Source organism: Bos taurus, chromosome 18 (assembly GCF_002263795.3).
Source record: "Bos taurus isolate L1 Dominette 01449 registration number 42190680 breed Hereford chromosome 18, ARS-UCD2.0, whole genome shotgun sequence".
NCBI lineage: Eukaryota > Metazoa > Chordata > Mammalia > Artiodactyla > Bovidae > Bos > Bos taurus.
The window spans coordinates 1,848,801-1,854,800 of NC_037345.1; positions in this window are offsets into that span (position 1 = coordinate 1,848,801).

The window sequence follows — 6,000 nt, forward strand, 5'->3', positions numbered from 1 at the left end:
GAGATAGAGTTTTTAAAGAGGTAAATAAGGTTAAAGGAGTCACTGGGTGGGTCCCAACTCAATATGACGGGTGCTCTTATAAGAAGAGGAGGTTAGGATACACGTACCCAGAGGGAAGACTCCTCAAAGACATAGAAAGTGGCCATCCGTAAGCCTAGGAGAGGTTTCCCTGGTGGCTCAGTGGGAAAGAATCCGCCTTCAATGCAGTAGACACAGATCCAATCCGTGGGTCGGGAAGATCCCCTGGAGAAGGAAATGGCAACCTGCTCCAGGATTCTTGCCTGGAAAATCCCACAGACAGAGGAGCCTGGTGGGCTGCACTGCATGATGTCGCTAAAGGGTCAGACGTGACTTAGCAACTAAACAATAACAAAAAGCCTAGGAGAGAACTCAAAATAAACCAGCCCTGTTGATGTCTTGATCTTGGCTTTCTAGCCTCCAGAACTGTGAGTAAATACATTTCTGTTCTTTAAGCCACTCAGTCTGTGGTACCTTCTTATGGCAACCTAGCAAATTCATACAGCCCCTATGAAAACACGACAGCTAACACTGTATTTAAAGGTGAAAGACTAAATGTGTTCCTCAGTTAAGAGCAGAAAAAAGGCAAGGATGTCTACTCTCACCACTTCCACTCAACACTATACTGTTGAATGTGTAATTAGCTCAAGAAAAACAAAGGTATCCAGATTGGAAAGGAAGAGGTAAAATGGTCTGCAAATGATATGATACTGAATTTAGAAAATCCTAGGCAATTTTTTTTTAAACTTACTAGGACAAGGTTCTCAGGATACAAAATAAATATATAAAATCAATTGTATTCGAATAAACTACAAATAATACAAAAATGAAGTTGACAAAATATTTCCATTCACAATAGCATAAGAAGTATAGACCTAAATGCATAAGACTAAAGAGCATTTCTGGGAGAAATGAAGGAAGATCTAAATAGATGGAGAGACATTGCACATTTATGGATTAAACAACTCAATATTGTTAAGATACCAGTTATTTCCAGATTCATCTACTGATTCAATGCAATTCCTATCAAAATCCCACAGCCTTTTCTTTTGACAGGACAGCGGTTTTATTCATCGCTATTCTTGGCTGCACTGGGCCCTCGTGCTGTCCTCAGGCTTCTCCAGTTGTGCCGAGTGGGGGCTACTCTCTGGGTGTGGTGCACGGGCTCGTCATTGCGGTGGCTTCTGTTCTGGAGCATGTGCTCTGGAGCATGTGGGCTTCAGCGGTTGTGATGAGAGCGCTTAGCTGCCTCGTGGCACGTGTGATCTTCCTGGACCAGGGATCAAATTCCTGTCTCCTGCATTGGCAGGCAGATTCTTCATCAGTGGACCACCAGGGAAGCCCCTCTTTTTTTTTTTGAGTGAGAACTAGGTCCTAAAATGTATATGGAAAGGCAAAGGAATCGGAATAACCAAAACAAATCTGAAAAAGAAAAAAATAGGAGAACTAATACTAGCGGATTTCAAAACTTGCTAGGAAACTATTATAAACCTAACTATGTGGTATGGAGAAGAGATAGGTCTATAGATCAAGGGAACAGAATAGACACCCTAGAAATAAAGAGCTAAACTTATGGTCAATTGATTTATTTTAAAAATTTACTGGAGTATGGTTGATTTACAAAATTGTGTTAGTTTCAGGTGTACAGCAAAGTTACTCGGTTATACATACACATGTATTCATTCTTTTTCAGATTCTTTTCTCATACAGGTTATTGTAGAATACTGAGTTCCCTGTGCTACACAGTAGGGCCTTGTTGATTATCTATCCTATAAATAGCAGTGTGGGCTTCCCAGGCGGCTCAGTGGTCAAGAATCCACCTGCCAATGTAGGAGACACAGAGGATGCCAGTTTGATCACTGGGTCGGCAAGGTCCTCTGGAGGAGGAAATGGCAACCCACTCTAGTATCCTCGTCTGGACAATCTCATGGACAGAGAAGTCTGGCGGGCTACAGTCCATGGGGTGGCAGAGAGTCGGACATGACTGAGGGACTGGTGTATGTATGTACGTAGCTTAGGTATTTTGGTGCAAGATGCTTTCGACTTTGCAGTACATTTGAAATCTCTCTCTGAAATTTTTAGCTGCGTTGGGTCCTCATTGCTGGGGCGTGGCTTTCTCTAGTTGCAGCAGGTTTCTCTAGGTGCGGCGGCTTCTCTCGCTGCAGAGCACGTGCTCTAGAGTGTAGGGGTTCAGCGGTTGTGGACCACGAGCTTAGTTGCTCCCCAGCCTGTGGGATTTTCCCTTCCCTGGGTCCAAGCTGTGTCCCCTGTATCGGCAGGTGGATTCCTAACCACTGGACCCCCAGGGAAGTCCAAAGAACCTTCTTCAAGTCCTGGACTAGAATGTTTTGGGGCTTCCCAAGTGGCCCAGTGGTAAACCATCCACCTGCAATACAGGAGACATGGGTTCCACCCATGGGTCGGGAAGATCCCCTGCAGAAGGAAATGACAATCCGCTCCAGTACTCTTGCCTGGAGAATCCACTGGACAGAGGAGTCTGGTGAGCTACAGTGCAAGAGGTCGCAAAAAAGTGAGAGCCGACTTAGTAACTAATCAAGAGCGTCCTTGGTCGGCGGACCACCGGGGATCAGTCTTGGCGACTTGCCTGGAGGGCGGAGCGAAGCCCTCCCACGCTCAGCGGAGAGGCGGCCGTCGGCGGCCCCGCTGCACTTGCGGGTATCACGGGGGTCTGAGGGCCGACCCGGGCAGAGTCCAGGGCGGCTCCGAAAGACCCAGCCCGCCGTCCGCCTGCGTCTCGGCCGAGGCGGTGTCCCCCGACGGAGGCGGGGCCTCGCGAGACCCGACGGGGGAAGACAGGGCTGCAGATGCAAGGAGGTTTACCCGAGGGTCTCAGGGATGAGATGAGACAGGTTATCTGCTCCAGAGAAGGAAGAGAGGAGGGCCTGGTGGTCCAGTGGGTAGGACTTTGCACTCCCAGTGCAGGGGCCCTGGGTTCAGGGAGCAAGATCCCACAGGCCGCAACTGAAAGGTACTGCGTGCCACAGTGAAGATCGAGATTGCCTGTGCTTCGTTAAAACCCAGCACAGCCAATAACCCTGGTCTCCCGCATTGCCGGCAGATTCTTCACTGAGTCACCAGGGAAGCCCAGATAAAAGAAGGGATGGAGTCAAAGGTCAGGAGAGGACCTTATGGGTTCAGAACCCGGATATAACAGAGATGTGCCTGTGCTTAACAGGAAGTAGCCTGGAGCTAGGTAGGGGTGCCTGCTAGCTTACCCCACAGAGGAACAGGGTCTTTTTCAAGGATGACCGAGTGGTAATGGTTCAGAAGCTAGGAGGACGCTGACCGTACCTCTTGATGGTGAGGCCCGTGGGACAGGGCTGGCCACGTGACTGACGATGCCCTCAGGAGAGCTGCGTTTCCACTGAGACAGCGGTGGAGAGAGCATCAGTGACGGTGTCACCAGCCAGGGTTCTTGGCCTCTTTAATCAATAGAAATTGGAAAGAGGCCAGACAAGAGATTCAGGCCAGGCTGCACCAGGAGGGAGTGAAAGCATGTAGCTGCTGCTGCTGCTGCTGCTGCTAAGTTGCTTCAGTCATGTCCGAGTCTGTGCGACTCCATGGACGGCAGCCCACCAGTCTCCTCCTGTCCCTGGGATTCTCCAGGCAAGAACACTGGAGTGGGTTGCCATTTCCTCCTCCAATGCATGAAAGTGAAAAGTGAAAGTGAAGTCTCTCAATCGTGTCCGACCCTCAGCGACCCCATGGATGGCAGCCCACCAGGCTCCTGCGTCCATGAGATTTTCCAGGCAAGAGTACTGGAGTGGGGTGCCATTGCACATTCCCTTTTTTGGCGGCAATGCGGTTCCTTATATGAGGTGAGCGTAGGAGTGGGTCCGGGGGTTGGGCTGGAGGAGGGGCTAAGTGGTCTGCCTGCTGCTGTGGTGGTGTGTGCAGGGGTGAGGCGGTTCCCTTTCCTCTACATCCTCTCTAGCATCTGGTGTTTGTAGAGTTTTTGATGATGGCGATTCTGACTTGTGTGACACGACACCTCACTGTAGTTTTGTTTTGCATCTCTCTAATAATTAGTGATGTGCATCTTTTCTTGTGCTTTTTGGCCATCTGTCTGTCTGTCTTTGGAGAAATGTCTGTTTAAGTCTTCGGCATATTTTTTATCTGGGTTGTTTGTGATACTGATCTGCATGGGCTGCTTGAATATTTTTGAGTTTGAGCCCTTGTTGTTCGCTTTGTTTGCAAATATTTTCTCCCATTGTGTGGATTTTCTTTTCACTTTGTTTATGGTTTCCTTTGGGCTTCCCTGGTGGCTCAGATGGTAAAGAATCAGCCTGCAATGCAGGAGACCCGGGTTCAAGCCCTGGGTCAGGAAGATCCCCTGGAGAAGGGAATGGCAACCCACTCCAGTATTCTGCGAAGAGTTGGACATGACTGAACAACTAACACTTTCACTTTTTTGCTGAACAAAAGGATTCAAGTTTAATTAGGTCCTATTTGTTTAATTTTGTTTAATTTGTTTAATTTGTTTAATTTTCATTACTCTAAGAGGTAGATCACAAAAGATAAGTGTTGTCATTTATATCAGAGACTATTCTACCTATGTTTTTTTCTCATAGTTTTATAGTATCCGGTCTTTAAGCCATTTTGAGTTGGATTAAATGAAGAATCCATATTGGTTCTTCCAATTCAAGACCATGGTATATCTTTCCATCTGTTTCTGTCATCTTTGATTTCTTTCATCAGCATCTTACAGTTTTCAGAGTAGAGGTCTTTTGCCTCCTTAGGTAGGTTTATTCCTAGATATTTTATTCTTTTTGATATGATGGTAAGTGGGATTGTTTCCTAATTTCTCTTTCTGATCTTCCTTTGTTGGTGTATAGGAATCCATAGGTCATTTTATTTGTTCTTAGAGTAATCGTCTTTTATTAAACTTTCATTTATTCATGTGTATTTATTTTTGGCTGTGCTGGGTCTCCACTGCTGTGCACTGACTTTCTGTCGTTGCAGCAGGCAGGGCTCCTCCTCGTGGTGGTGCCTGGGCTTTTGCTGTTTTAGTTCTGGCTGTGCGGGGTCTTCACTGCTGCGCGCGGGCTCTCTCGCGGGCTCTCTCTCGTCATGGCGAGCAGGGGCTACTCTCTAGTCGCGGGTGGCAGGCTTCTCATTGCTGAGCACAGGCGCTAAGGCAGGGGGACTTCAGTCACTGTGGCACATGGGCTTAGTTGCCCCATGCCACGTGGGATCTTCCCAGACCAGGGATCGAACCCATGTTGTCTGCATTGGCAGGAGGATTCTTAACCACTGTACCACCAGGTAAGTCCTGTAAGTCATTTTAAATGGGCTAAGCCTCAGACCACTCCTAGGGGCTACATTGACCCTGAGGAGTGCAATGGGATGCAGGTTGGTCTAGGGTTGATGAGCTTCTTGGCAGAGCTTTGCTAAGGTTCCTTTAAAGCATGGTTCATTTTCTTTCCCTTCCCTGAAGGCTGGATGTGACCAGAGGCTTGTCGTTTATCCTAGGGTTATTGTGAACCACTCTGTGATTTTGAGGGCCCTTTGTTGCTCTAGAGGCACTTTGGAAATCCAAATAAAGGAATTATTTCTTTTAAAAGGAATTTACAGGCTTCCATAGCCTTTTTAGATTGTGTGGGAAAGGCTTCACTCATCCATGGAAGTATCAACGAGCACCAGAAGGTATTTATATCCTGATCGTGGGGCATTTGGGTGAAATCTAGTCTTCCCCCAGACATGTCCCTCAGTGTTGAATTGGCCCAAGTGAGGAAGGGGGAATTGGATGGGCCTGGGGGTTATTAAGGGACGTAATCACAGGCCAGCATTCCATTAGTGCGTCCCTCCCATAGTGGGTGGCATCATGTCAGCTCTTAGAGTTTCCATTGATGGGCCTCAGGGATTAGCACCTTATTCTCCTTTATATACCAGCCAGTGCTTCCTTTCTCACAGCCCCATTTCTCAGCATGTTCTTTTTCCTCTGGGGAATCCTGGGGCTGG